The following is a 15,889-nucleotide window of genomic DNA, read 5'->3' on the forward strand; positions in this document are numbered from 1 at the left end:
CATTCTGTCTTCCAGTTCACTTCTCCATTCTTCTGCCTCAGTTATTCTGCTATTGATTCCTTCTAGTGTATTTTTCATTTCAGTTATTGTATTGTTCATTTCTGTTTGGTTTTTTAAAAAATTCTTCTGGGTGTTTGTTCTTTAATTCCTTTAGATCTTTTATTTTATTATAAACTTATTTATTTTTTTATTTTTGGCTGTGTTGGGTTTTCATTTTTGTGCGTGGGCTTTCTCCAGTTGTGGCAAACGGGTGTTACTCTTCGTTGCAGTGCACAGGCTTCTTATTGCAGTGGCTTGTCTTGTTGCAGAGCATGGGCTCTAGGCACGTGGGCCTCAGTAGTTGTGGCTCTCAGGCTGTAGAGCGCAGGCTCAGTAGTTGTGGTGCACAGTCTTATTTGCTCCATGGGTGTGGGATCTTCCCAGACCAGGGCTCAAACTTGTGTCCCCTGCATTGGCAGGCGGATTCTTAACCACTGTGCCACCGGGGAAGTCCCTCTTCTAGATCTTTGTAAAACACTTCTTACATCTTCTTGATCTTTGCCTCCATTCTTTTTCCGAGGTCCTGAATCATCTTCACTATCATTATTCTGAATTTTTTTTTCTGGAAGGTTGCCTCTCTCCGCTTCATTTAGTTGTTTTTCTGGGGTTTTGTCTTGTTCCTTCATCTGGTACATAGTCCTCTGCCTTTTCATTTTGTCTGTCTTTCTGTGAATGTGGTTTTCGTTTCACAGGCTGCAGGATTGTACTTCTTCTTGTTTCTGCTGTCTGCCCCCTGGTGGATGAGGTTATCTAAGATGCTTATGCAAGCTTCCTGATGGAAAGGACTGGTGTTGGGTAGAGCTGGGTGTTGCTCTGGTGGGCAGAGCTCAGTAAAACTTTAATCTGCTTGTCTGTTGATGGATGGGGCTTAGTTCCCTCCCTGTTGGTTGTTTCACCTGAGGTAATGCAGCACAGAAGCTACAGGCTCTTTGGTGGGGCTAATGGTGGACTCTGGGAAGGCTCATGCCAAGGAGTACTTCCCAGAACTTCTGCTGCCAGTGTACTTGTGGCTGTGGTGAGCCACAGCCACCCCACAGCTCTGACAGAGACCCTTCAACACTAGCAGATAGGTCTGGCTCAGTCTCCTAAGGGGTCACTACTCCTTCCCCCGGGTCCTGATGAGCACACCACTCTGTGCGTGCCCTCCAAGAGTGGAGTCTCTGTTTCCCCCAGTCCGTCGAAGTCCTGGAATCAAATCCCTCCAGCCTTCAAAGTCTGATTCTCTGGGGTTCGTCCTCCCATTGCCAGACCCTCGGGTTGGGAAGCCTGACGTGGGGCTCAGATCCTTCACTCCAGTAGGTGGACCCTTGTGGTATAAGTGTTCTCCAGTTTGTGACTCACCCACCCAGTGGTCATGGGATTTGATTTATTTTGATTGTGTCCCTCCTACCATCTCATTGAAGCTTTTCCTTTGTCTTTGGATGTAGGGTATTTTTCTTGGTGAGTTCCAGTGTCTTCCTGTCATTGATTGCCCAGCAGTTAGTTGTGATTGTGGTGCTCTCGTAAGAGGGAGTGAGCACACATCCTTCTACTCTGCCATCTTGAACCAATCGCCAGTGTGAATTTAAAATAGTTCTCATGGGCATTTGCACTTTAGTACTTCTTTGTATTTGTAAATGAAAGTTAATTCCTGCTTGAAAAAAGGCAGACATCAGTAGATAGGATGAATAAGTATTTTGAGGTGCAAAGGAACAGGTTGTTCACTGTGACCTTAGAGGCTAGTGGTAAATAGAATAGGCCAATCACAGCACTTATCATACTGTATTTAATAATCTGTTTACTTGTTTGATGTCTCCTCTTTGATGTAGCACTTGAGGGCAGGGACCATACTTATTTCTCTCTATATATCTTTCTATATCTAGACAACTGTCACGTTAAATATTTGTTGAGCAAGTAAATAAAGCAATGATCAAAGGAATGGAAGGGGGGTGAAATGAGTCTACCAGAGTATGACTAATGTAAATAATAGTCTCATCACCTTGAACTTAATCAAAGTCTTAATGGAGGCTTGCCAAGAAGCAGTAGCTCTTGGAGGTATGAAATGGTGAGTTGCATTCATAAATGGCAGCAAGACCTTTCTATTCCTGCAGGCCGCTACAGACAAGATGCTAATGCCTCTCAATTTTACACACAGAATATATGGAATAATCATTTGAAATGGAATGCTTTAACTCTAATGTAAAAATATTTTGGTATTTTTTTCAGGTAAAAAGCCAAATTCCAAATATTAATTGTCCCTGTTTATTGAATATCTGTTATTCAGAATGCCCAAAAAAGTAGCTTTCTACCCACTCCTGGACACAAACCATATGATGTGAACTGGATTTACGCATTTTCTTTTAGATTCCACCCCACTGGCCATAGTGATTGTTTCAGAAGTCAGTATCTAACCTAAGCCAGCCCAATCATATCACCCCTCTTTCTTGGCCACAACTTTTTATTCAGATCTAGACATTAACCAAGTCTAAGATGAGCCAATGAGAGCCCTTTGCTGGCGTTACTTGGAGAATCTTAGATCTGTGGGAGTGGAGATATGAGCCTGTGGACTGACCACACTGCCCACGGTGCAGAAAGAGCTGTTCTCAGCAGGAGAGATGGATACCAACTTGAAGAGAAGCAGAATTAAAGATGGCCTGATGGGTCTCCATGGGTTCTTCCTGCAGTACATGAAACCTCTGTCTCTCAGAAACCTTGAATAGGTTTCTGTCATCTGAAGAGACCTAATTCACTCAGCTTGATGCTCCAGACTCGGTAATTTCAGATGAGGTTAATGTTATTCATAATCTAAAAAGATGATTTTCTTGCATTTTCATGAGTTAATCATTGCCCTCATGCAATCATTAGCATCCAGATGCTAAAACAAGTAGTTCTCCATGTAATTCAACTCCTTGTGAAACCAAACACGAATGACTTATTTTCAAAATTCAGTTTTGTTTGTTTTGAAAAATACAGCTTTATTTTTTGTGTCATTGCAACATTTTATTTTGATGGTTGAGAAATTCACTTTAAAACTTTCAAATGACTCTTATCTGCATTAAAATATTTCCTAGACTATGTCAGTCAAATCTTGATTTCTGTTTTTTTATATATATTTTGTCCTCTAGGAATTTCTGCAGCTGGCTGCTTCAGCTTAGCTACTTTACAAAAAAATATGATATTCTTTTTTCTTCTGATTAAAATACATACAGAAACTGAGCTGTTCCCCTCCTCTCATGGATTTCTTAGATCTGGGCCACACATTTCTGTTTCATTTCAGTGAAAGATGGGAGAAAACAAGAAGTAGTGAAATAAATAATGCTGAGATGCAAAGGACATAATTTTTTTGTTTGCCTACAAGATTAATGTTGCTATCAGTTATTGAGACTACCAAGAAAGCTAACTCAATCTTAGGCAGAATAATGAAAGAATACAACAAGGAAGATGATTGATAGTTTTCTACTTTTTATTTATCAGCTCCATGTACACTATTATGATATGCAATTCAGAATGCTATGTCTGAGGAGTGATATTCACAGATAATTGATGAAGGGCCAGTATCTAGGAAGTTACAGGTCTGAAGTCTGTGACATTTTGAGGAATGGGTGAGAACACAGAGGATGAGCCAGAAAAGAAAATAAACTGTAGGAAAGTGAATACTATGTTCCTGTCCAATGGAAGAGAGTAACTACTTATCAAGGATCTTACAGAGGGGATTCGGGCAGAGTGTGATGATTTAGACTTGTAGAATCCCTTCTGCCTGCTCTTCAGTTGTGGATAGCGCAGCAAAGAGAAGGGCAAGTAAAGACCAGGGCTCGGACCCTAGGTCCGCCGCATGTTATTTACGTAGTTCTGGGTAAGTTTTTAACCTTGGGGAGTATCTACTTCTTCATATGTTAAAATAGCAATACTAATATTAAACCATTGTGATTTTTGTGACAATTAAATAGGATAAGGCAAACATCACCCAAATACTCCAAAGTCATTCAGCCTCTGGGTCCTTCACCCTTTCCTTTTGTCCAGGTATAATTTTCAAAAGTTAAAAACAGGTCTCTCATACAGATATAAAATGTACACACATCAAAGACTTATGTAACTCATTGATGAGGGAAGCACCAGAATGGTAAAACTATTTCAAAGGCGTGTAGTAGAGACAGAAATATTTACAGTCACTTAAAGAAAGACCGATGACTAAGATTGCTCGATTTGTGACAAAACTGGTTAATGATCCACAGGGCAAAGAAAGAATAACCTTTGGGGAGTGTCTTTTCTATGGTTGGAAATAATTTTCATTTCTATGTGTAGGGGAGGAAAAAATCTTTTCCTCCACCCGTCTTAGATTATCCAGCTGAAGCCCTGTAAATGAGACTGGCCAAAGAGAGATTAACAAGAGAAAAACAAACAGAAGTTTATTAGCCTGTGAATCATGCTTACACATGGGAGTACTCAGAGATGAGTAATTCAGAGGGGTGATTAGAACTTGGGTTTATATATCATGTTAGGATAAAACAAAGGAAAAGGGGTTTGGGGCTTCTGGGTGGTTGGGGGGTTGGGAGGGGAGGAAGCCTGTAATGGGAAGGTGACCAAGAAAATCATGGTAAGTAAGGGTCATTTCATAAAGTTGTTTTCTACCTCTTCCTGATCTGATAGGGAGATACTTTTTGGAAACTAAAATTTCCTTTATAAGTGTTAACTTCCTTTACAAAAGAAAAACTTATGCCCTGCTTTTAGAATTTTTCTTTCATCTGCTGGTTCTCAGTGGTCTATAGCTCAAAATAATCCGTTTGTAGAAGAGACGTACTTTGGAGTAGCATCTTCTTCTAGACATACTTTGTTTGTGTGTGTGTGTGTGTGTGTTTTTAAAGAGACACTTTTTCTACATAGATTTTTTAAATATAAATTTATTTATTTATTATTTATTTATTTTTGGCTGTGTTGGGTCTTCGTTGTGGCACACAGGCTTCTCATTGCAGTGGCTTTTCTTGTTGCAGAGCATGTGCCCTAGGAGCACAGGCTCAGTAGTTGTGGCGCACGGGCTTAGTTGTTCTTTAGCATGTGGGATCTTCTTGGACCATGGTTCGAACCTGTGTCCCCTGCATTGGCAGGTGGATTCTTAACCACTGTGCCACCAGTGAAGTCCCTCTAGACATACTTTGAAGTAGCATCTAGCTCTATGTGTGAACCTGGCCAGATTATGATGCTCGATTATTCAATCTAACATGAATCTTGGGGTTGCTATGAAGGTATTTTGCAAATGTGGTTAACATCCACAATCAGTTGACTTTGTGACTTTGTACTCCTTATATCAGCCAAAAGATGTTTGCATTGCAGTCAGATAAGAATCATCTTCAGCAAGTTAACCACCACCCTTCCAGATTTGTAAAATACCCTAATCAATAGTAAATCATGGGTCCTGGTGGTTCAGTGGTTAAGAATCCGCCTGCCAATGCAGGGAACATGGGTTTGAGCCCTGGTCCGGGAAGATCCCACATGCCACAGAGCAACTAATCCTGTGCACCACAACTACTGAGCCTGTGCTCTAGAGCCCATGAGCCACAACTACTGAGCCCACGTGCCAGAACTACTGAAGCCCGCATGCCTAGAGCTCATGCTCCGCAACGAGAAGCCACCAGAGTGAGAAGCCTGTGCACCACAACAAAGAGTAGCCCCCACTCTCCCCAACTAGAGAAAGCCCGCGCGCAGCAACGAAGACCCAACGCTGCCAAAAATAAATTAATTAAAATAAATAAATTTTAAAAATTGTAAATCTTGAGTAAAACACTTACATGCCTCCAGAGGATGAGATAATCCTTGGGTGGAGCAGGTGGTGCTTCAGGATGACACTCATAGGACATGCAGTCATCCTATTGCCTATTTCCAAATTGTAGATCTTTTTTTCCTTATTACTTTAATAGACAAACTGTCTCAAGCTCTATCCCACAAAAGTCCAATTCCATTCTCAATTTTCTGAGGATTCCTGGGGTCTTAGATTCTTCTGGTCACTTCGACTTCCTGCCTGTGATGGGTAGCTCTATGTGTGAAGCTGTCCAGATTATGGTACTCGATTATTCAATTGAACATGAAACTAAGGGTTGCTCTGCAGGTATTTTGCAGATGTAGTTAACATCCACAATCAGTTGACTTTGTGACTTTATGTCGATAATGTGAGTGGGTCTGATCCAATCAGATGAAAGGCCTTAAGAGCACAATTGAAGTTTCCCCAAAGAAGAAGGAAATCTGCCTCGGTTTCCAGTCTGTTGGCCTGTCCATAGATTGTGGACCTGACAGCTCCCACAATCACATAAGCCAATTTCTTGAAAATTTATTTATATAAATTGTATATATATGTGTATATATGTATTTCAATTTTCAATATATATTGAATTCTCAATATATATTGAAATATATATAAATATATTTCTCTCTATATATATATATATTTATATTTCTCTCTCTCTCTCTATATATATATGTTTAGCTACTAGTTCTGTTTCTCTCGTCAGCCCTCTTGCTCCCTGTGGCTGCCATACTCACTCTGCACCAGTTTGCTCAATGCATGGACACTACCAAACTTCACTAATCTAAGGCAGGGTGTGTCAATAACTTTAACAGAAACATTGGGGATAATGGAGGAAAGTACAGCAGAGCAGACAACTGGACTATTGGAAATCATTTTTCTTAATGGTCAGCTGTCAGCACAAAAGGATTTCCCACTGATCAGCATTTCCTTGATTCCAACCTGCTACTATGTTGGAACACATTCTTTCCTAAAATCTGTCTTCCTTAGCTGTCTTCTTGGATGTTGGGCCTCTAAACTTCAATCTCTTGCAAATGCCAAAAGAAAACTCACACACACACAAAAGAAGAAAACTCACAATTGTCGCCATTCTATTACACAAAGAATATAAATTCCATGGAGGCAGGAAACTGGATCTGTTTTATTTCCTGATGTATCCCAAGCACCAAAAACAATAACTTGTAGTAAGGCATTCATGACTTGTCCAATGAATTGAGTGAATTAGTGAGTACAAATCATTCTTCTCCCAATGAGTCCCATTCTAGTTTAGCACCAAATGGGCTATTTTGCATAACTAAAGGATCCATGAACAATCTTTGCAGAATAAAATGTCTGCTATGGTTAACAGTAGGTAGGTGTGATGGTCAGTCAGTTTTTACATATCAGTTTATCTTGGCTACAACCCCCAGTGATTCAAACACCAGTGTAGGTGTTGCTGTGAAGATATTTTGAAGATGTGATTAAGGTGCACAGTCAGTTGATTTTGTAAGGGAGACTATCGCTTAGCTATTCTGGGTGGGTATGACTCAATAATTTAAAAGGTTTAAGAGCAGAACTGAGGCTTCTTTGAAGAAGCTAAAATACCTGTGATAGCAGCTTCAGCCCATGCCCAGCCTGGCCCTCCTGAAGGCCCGCATCCTGGATTTCAGACTTGCCTCATCAGACCCCACAACTGCGTAAGCCAGTTCCTTATAATAAATCTCTTAATATATGTTTCCTGCTGGTTGTTTCTCTGGTTGAACCCTGACTGATACAATAGGTTGTAGGTTGGTGGCCACGGTAATATTCTTTAAGACAATGTTCCCCTTTTTCATGTGTATAGACCCTGGAATGGTACCTAACATTTAATAAGCATTAATTAAATGGTAGCTATCATTACTATTCTAGAACTCAGAGAAAACCATCTAAATCCAGGATTTATTTGGATTTCACCAGACTTTGAAGTTCTGGTTATTTCTGCCAGAAAAGCTTCCCACATGTAATTGACAAATGGTTAACTAAAAGATAGTCCAGGGGGCTTCTCTGGTGGCGCAGTGGTTGAGAGTCCACCTGCCGATGCAGGGGACACGGGTTCGTGCCCCGGTCCAGGAAGATCCCACATGCCATGGAGCGGCTGGGCCCGTGAGCCATGGCTGCTGGGCCTGTGCGTCCGGAGCCTGTGCTCCGCAATGGGAGAGGCCACCACATTGAGAGGCCCGTGTACTGCAAAAAAAAAAATAAATAAATAAAAATATATAAATATAAAAATAAAAAAATAAAAGATAGTCCAGGTCACTGCTATCATTCATTTTCAATGTGACACAGCACAATTTTGGAATACATTTTTTTCTCTGATAAAATATGTTTAGTTAGTAGGATCCCAGAGGCAGTAACCTGTAGAACCAGGTAGTGGATATCTATCACCTTTAATTGCCCTTGTCTTTTAAACTGAACCTCTCCACATTTTGGTATTTCCCACATTGTGAGTTCTGCCTTCCTAAGGAAGATTTTTCTTTTTCATCCTTGTATTTCCTACCTCCTTGCCAAAGGAAAAACATGTGACTGAGATCCCATAGGTCATGGCTGCCCGAGTGAGATGGGAGTGAGTTCCATGAGTTTGGGCGTGGGTACCAGCCTGGGCCTGGATGGTGAGGGTGGCGGAAGCTCCCCCATCACAAGTCTGTGGTTGTAGGAATCATTCTTGGAAATCTGGCCTAGAACCCAATGCTCCAGGCCTCCCAACAATTCTGTGAGTTATCCAGTATCTTGTAATAAACCCCTTGCTATTCAAACTGACAGGAGTGGATTGACTACAAGTAACTTAACACCCTGAATGATACAAATGACTTGGGACATGGAAGATGAATTATACAACTTAATTATATATTTCCTATTTAAATTTATTTTAAAATATAAATATAAATTGTGCCTATGGGGGAAAATTTTCTAAAAGTTCAGGTGGGCATGAAGTGAAAAATAAGTCTCCACCACATTTCCCACCCATCTCACAACATCCAGTCTAACTCCAAGGGACAACAACCACTAGCAATTTTGGGGTTCATTCAGAAAATATTGGTGTATACACACACACACACACCCTACATTTTTAAAACTCAAAAGGAACTTAATATACTCTTCTGTAACTTGATTTTTGTTTTACTTGACAGTATATCTTAGATGTCTTTTTATTTTTAAAAATTCATTCATTCATTCATTCATTCATTTTAGCTGCTCTGGGTCTCTGTTGTTGTGTGCAGGCGCTTCCTTGTGACATCAGGGCTTCTCCAGTGGCTCCATGCGGGCTCTAGAGCACCAAGCCTCAGTAGTTGTGGTGTGCGGGCTTAGTCACAGTATGCAGGATCTTATTTCCCTGAACAGAGATCGAACTTGGGACCCTTGCATTGGGAGCATGGAGTCTTAACCACTGGCACACCAGGGAAATCCCTAGATATCTTTTTTTTTTGAAGTTTTGAATATTATTTTATTTATTTATTCTTTATACAGCAGGTTATTATTAGTTATCTATTTTATACATATTAGTCTATATACATCAACCCCAATCTCCCAGTTCATCCCACCCCACACCATCCCCACTTTTCCCCCTTGGTATCCATATGTTTGTTCTCTACATCTGTGTCCCTATTTCTGCCTTGCAAACTGGTTCATCTGTACCATTTTTCTAGATTCCTAGATGTCTTTTAAAAATCAGTACATATAGATCTATTTCATTATTCTATTTTATATATTTTATTTATTTTTTTTTGCAGGACATGGGCCTCTCACTGTTGTGGCCTTTCCCATTGCGGAGCACAGGCTCCGGACGCGCAGGCTCAGTGGCCATGGCCACTGAGTGGCCTAGCCGCTCCGCAGCATGTGGGATCTTCCCAGATCGGGGCATGAACCTATGTTCCCTGCATCAGCAGGCGGACCCTCAACCACTGTGCCACCAGGGAAGCCCTATTTCATTATTTTAATGATTATGTGGTAATCTAGTATATGAATGTCTTAATTTATTTAAACAGGACTACTGATGCACATTTATGTTGTTACCAACTTCCTGCTCTTCCAATGCTGCTACAACATCTATTATAAGTTGGTACAATGATGTGTCTCTGTGCACACACAGACACACACACTTGCACATTTGTGAAAGTTTATCTATAGAATAAATTCCAAAAAGTGGAATCAAAACATCAAAGAGTGTACAAATTTTAAATGTTGATAGATATTGCCAAATTCCCCTCCAAAAATGTTACTGAGATATATTTTACACTCAGCAGTTTTCCCTCCAAGCATTAATGAGCTTTAAACTGTAGCAGCTGGATTTTTGTTTGGCTGTTTTTAGAATTTTGCCTCAAACATTGCTTTCTGGATTTATTTGCCTACTCAAACAAAACAGCAGAAGCAAGGAGATGAAAATGAGACAGAATGGAAGGGGAGACAGATAGGCTTAGACCCAAGAGCTGAGGAAAGCACAGCCTAAGAAGCATGGTTCAGGCAAAGAAGCTTGTGTTTGTAACATGGAGACCAGGAAATGGGTTCCTCAGACAAGAGGGCAGTCTGCAGGACTTGCTTTAAGTCTTCAAATGTAGTGCTGCAGACACAATAGACTTAATTATGTGAAATATATCAGTACATATGATATAGAAGCTACATGAAAGCAACCTACACTTATACGTGTCATATCCCAGGATGTGATCCAGTACTCTGTAATGTGAACAAAACAAGCTATGTGTATTCCATGCCTTTGGTGAGACACCAGAAGCCTGGATTGTATAAAATGCTGTTACAGAACTCAGATTCGGCTGCTCACCTCTTGAAAGCCAATTCTCGTGACACAAGTGTTGGTTGGAAATGAAAGTTTCCTTCATTCAGGAGACTGGAAACCTGAGGAGAAGGCAGACTCAAGTCCAAGAACCAACTCTGAAGATTTTGCTTGACTATAAAAGTTTTTAAAGGGAGAAAAGGGAAGTTAATTGCAGCTAATCCTTTGGGGAAGGGGTCAGAAACTTCATTATCTTCCACTGTGTGCAGACTTTCTTCTGACTGGCTGGTAGTGAGGTAACAGGGTGGTACTCCAGGATTCTTGTGCTCAGCCTGAAGTTACCATCCTCCACCTGGGTGATGGCCTTAGTTCTCAAGACCAAAGGTGTTGTTATGTATATCCCTTGAGGAGGAAGCAGGATTCTGCTTTATTGCTGCACTACTCTTTCTTGATTGCTCCTCCTTTGTTTCTGCATTCCCTCACTTTTCTGATTAGCAACTGTTTGAATCTCCCCTTTGGAACTCAAGGAAGGTCACAGAGGATGAAAGAAGCCTATTTCCTACAGACAATAAATGAGGGAGACGACAGACAGCAGAAGCAAGAAGAACTACAATCCTGCAGCCCGTGGGAAAAAAAAACACATTCACAGAAAGACAGACAAGATAAAAAGGCAGAGGGATAGATACCAGATGAAGGAACAAGATAAAACCCCAGAAAAACAGCTAAAAGAAGTGGAGAGAAGCAACCATCCAGAAAAAGAAGTCAGAATAATGATAGTGAAGATGATCCAGGACCTCAGAAAAAGAATGGAGGCAAAGATTGAGAAGATGCAAGAAATGTTTAACAAAGACCTAGAAGAATTAAAGAACAAACAAACGAGATGAACAATATAATAACTGAAATGAAAAATACACTAGAAGGAATCAATAGCAGAATAACTGAGGCAGAAGAACGGGTAAGTGGCCTGGAAGACAGAATGGGGGAATTCACTGCTGTGGAACAGAATAATGAAAAAAGAATGAAAAGAAATGAAGACAGCCTAAGAGACCTCTGGGACAACATTAAATGCAACAACATTCTCATTATAGGGGTCCCAGAAGGAGAAGAGAGAGAGAAAGGACCAGAGAAAATATTTGAAGAGATTATAGTCGAAAACTTCCCTAACATGGGAAAGGAAATTGCCACCCAAGTCCAGAAAGCACAGAGAGTCCCATACAGGATAAACCCAAGGAGAAACACACTGAGACACATAGTAATCAAATTGGCAAAAATTAAAGACAAAGAAAAATTGTTGAAAGCAGCAAGGGAAAAATGACAAATAACATACAAGGGAACTCCCATAAGGTTAACAGCTGATTTCTCAACAGAAACTCTACAAGCCAGAAGGGAGTGGCATGATATACTTAAAGTGATGAAAGGGAAGAACTTACAACCAAGATTACTCTACCCAGCAAGGATCTCATTCAGATTCAATGGAGAAATCAAAAGATTTACAGACAAGCAAAAGCTAAGAGAATACAGCACCACCAAACCAGCTCTACAACAAATGTTAAAGGAACTTCTCTAAGTGGGAAACACAAGAGAAGGAAAGGACCTACAAAAAAAAAAAAAAAAAACCCAGAACAATTAAGAAAATGGTCATAGGAACACACATATCGATAATTACCTTAAACGTGAATGGATTAAATGCTCCAACAAAAAGACACAGGCTTGCTGAATGGATACAAAATCAAGACCCATATATATACTGTCTACAAGAGACCCACTTCAGACCTAGGGAAACATTCAGACTGAAAGTGAGAGGTTAGAAAAACATATTCCATGCAAAGGGAAAGCAAAAGAAAGCTGGAGTAGCAATACTAATATCAGATAAAATAGACTTTAAAATAAAGAATGTTACAAGAGACAAGGAAGGACACTACATAACGATCAGGGGATCAATCTAAGAAGAAGATATAACAATTATAAATATATATGCACCCAACATAGGAGCACCTCAATACATAGGGCAACTGCTAACAACTATAAAAGAGGAAATTGACAGTAACACAATAATAGTGGGGGACTTTAACATCTCACTTACACCAATGGAGAGATAATCCAAAATGAAAATAAACAGAAGCTTTAAATGACACAATAGACAAGATAGATTTAATTCATATTTATAGGACATTCCATCCAAAAACAGGAGATTACACTTTCTTATGAAGTGCACATGGAACATTCTCCAGGATAGATCACATCTTGGGTCACAAATCAAGCTTCAGTAAATTTAAGAAAATTGAAATTATATCAAGTATCTTTTCTGACCACAATGCTATGAGATTAGAAATCAATTACAGGGAAAAAACATAAAAAACACAAACACATGGAGGCTATACAATATGTTACTAAATAACCAAGAGATCATTGAAGAAATCAAAGAGGAAATCAAAAAATACCTAGAGACAAATGACAATGAAAACACGATGATCCAAAACCTATGTGATGCAGCAAAAGCAGTTCTAAGAGGGAACTTTATAGCTATACAAGCCTACCTCAAGAAACAAGAAAAATCTCAAATAAACAATCTAAACTTACACCTGAAGGAACTAGAGAAAGAAGAACAAATGAAACCCAAAGTTAGCAGAATGAAAGAAATCATAAAGTTCAGAGAAGAAATAAATGAAATAGAAACAAAGAAAACAATAGCAAAGATCAATAAAACTAAAGCTGGTTCTTTGAGAAGACAAACAAAATTGATAAACCTTTAGCCAGACTCATCAAGAAAAAGAGGGAGAGGACTCAAATCAATAAAATTAGAAATGAAAAAGGAGAAGTTACAACGGACACCACAGAAATACAAAGCATCCTAAGAGACTGCTATCAGCAACGCTATGCCAATAAAATGGACAACCTGGAAGAAATGGACAAATTCTTAGAAAGGTATAACCTTCCAAGACTGAACCAGGAAGAAATAGAAAATATGAAGAAACCAATCACAAGTAAGGAAATTGAAACTGTGATTAAAAATCTTCCAACAAACAAAAGTCCAGGACCAGATGGCTTCACAGGTGAATTCTATCAAACATTTAGAGAAGAGATAACACCCATCCTTCTCAAACTCTTCCAAAAAATTGTGGAGGAAGGAACACTCCCAAACACATTCTATGAGACCACAATCACCCTGATACCAAAACCAGACAATGATACTACAAAAAAAGAAAATTACAGACCAATATTACTGATGAATATATATGCAGAAATCCTTAACAAAATACTAGCAAACAGACTCAAACAACACATTCAAAGGATTGTACACCATAATAAAGTGGAATTTATCCCAGGGATGCAAGGATTCTTCAATATACACAAATCAATCAATGTGATAGACCATATTAAATTGAAGAAGAAAAACCATAAGATCATCTCAATAGATGCAGAAAAGTTTTTGCCAAAATTCAACACCCATTTATGATAAAAACTCTCCAGAAAGTGGGTATAGAGGGAAACTACCTCAACGAAATAAAGGCCATGTACGACAAACCCACAGCAAACATCATTCTCAATGTTGAAAAACTGAAAGCATTTCCTCTAAGATCAGGAAAAAGCCAAGCATGTCCACTCTCACCACTATTATTCAACATAGCTTTGGAAGTCCTAGCCAAGGCAATCAGAGAAGAAAAAGAAATAAAAGGAATCCAAATTGGAAAAGAAGAAGTAAATCTGTCACTGTTTGCAGATGATGTGATACTATACATAGAGAATCCTAAAGATGCCCCCAGAAAACTACTGGAGCTAATCAATGAATTTGGTAAAGTTGCAGGATACAAAATTAATGCACAGAAATCTCTTGCATTCCTATACACTAATGATGAAAAATCTGAAAGAGAAATTAAGGAAACACTCTCATTTACCATTTCAAGAAAAAGAATAAAATACTTAGGAATAAACCTACCTAGGGAGACAAAAGACCTGTATGCAGAAAACTATAAGACACTGTTGAAAGAAATTAAAGATGATACCAACAGATGGAGAGATATACCATGTTCTTGGATTGGAAGAATCAATATTGTGAAAATGACTCTACTACCCAAAGCAATCTACAGATTCAATGCAATCCCTATCAAATTACCAATGGCATTTTTTAGGGAACTAGAACAAAAAATCTTAAAATTTGTATGGAAACACAAAAGACCCCGGATAGCCAAAGCAGTCTTGAGGGAAAAAAAATGGAGCTGGAGGAATCAGGTGCCATGAGTTCAGACTATACTACAAAGCTACAGTAATCAAGACAATATGGTACTGGCACAAAAACAGAAACATAGATCAATGGAACAAGATAGAAAATCCAGAAATAAACCCACGCACCTATGGTCAACTAATATATGACAAAAGAGGCAAGGATATACAATGGAGAAAAGATGGTCTCTTCAATAAGTGGTGCTTGGAAAACTGGACAGCTACATGTAAAAGAATGAAATTAGAACACTCCCTAACACCATGCATAAAAATAAACTCAAAATGGATTAGATACCTAAATGTAAGACCGGACAGTATAAAACTCTTAGAGGAAAACATAGGAAGAACACTCTTTGACATAAATCACAGCAAGATCTTTTTTGATCCACCTCCTAGAGTAATGGAAATAAAAAGACAAATAAACGAATGGGACCTAATGAAATGTCAAAGCTTTTTCACAGCAAAGGAAACCATAAACAAGATGGAAAGACAACCCTCAGAATGGGAGAAAATATTTGCAAATGAATCAATGGACAAAGGATTATTAAAAAAACAAACAACCCAATCCAAAAATGGGTAGAAGACCTAAATAGACATTTCTCCAAAGAAGACATACAGATGGCCAAGAGGCACATGAAAAACTCCTCAACATCACTAATTATTATTAGAGAAATGCAAATCAAAACTACAATGAGGTATCACCTCACACCAGTTAGAATGGGCATCATCAGAAAATCTACAAACAACAAATGTTGGAGAGGGTGTGGAGAAAAGGGAACCCTCTTGCACTGTTGGTGGGAATGTAAACTGATACAGCCACTATGGAGAACAGTATGGAGCTTCCTTAAAAAACTACAAATAGAATTACCATATGATCCAGCAATCCCCTACTGGGCATATACCCAGAGAAAACCATAATTCAAAAGGACACATACACCCCAATGTTCATTGCAGCACTATTTACAATAGCCAGGTCATGGAAGCAACCTAAATGCCCATTGACAGATGAATGGATAAAGAAGATGTGGTACATATATACAATGGAATATTACTCAGCCATAAAAAGGAATGAAATTGCATCATTTGTTGAGATTTGGATGGATCTAGAGACT

Source organism: Mesoplodon bidens (genome assembly GCF_964165515.1).
Source record: "Mesoplodon bidens genome assembly, chromosome: 2".
Lineage (NCBI taxonomy): Eukaryota > Metazoa > Chordata > Mammalia > Artiodactyla > Ziphiidae > Mesoplodon > Mesoplodon bidens.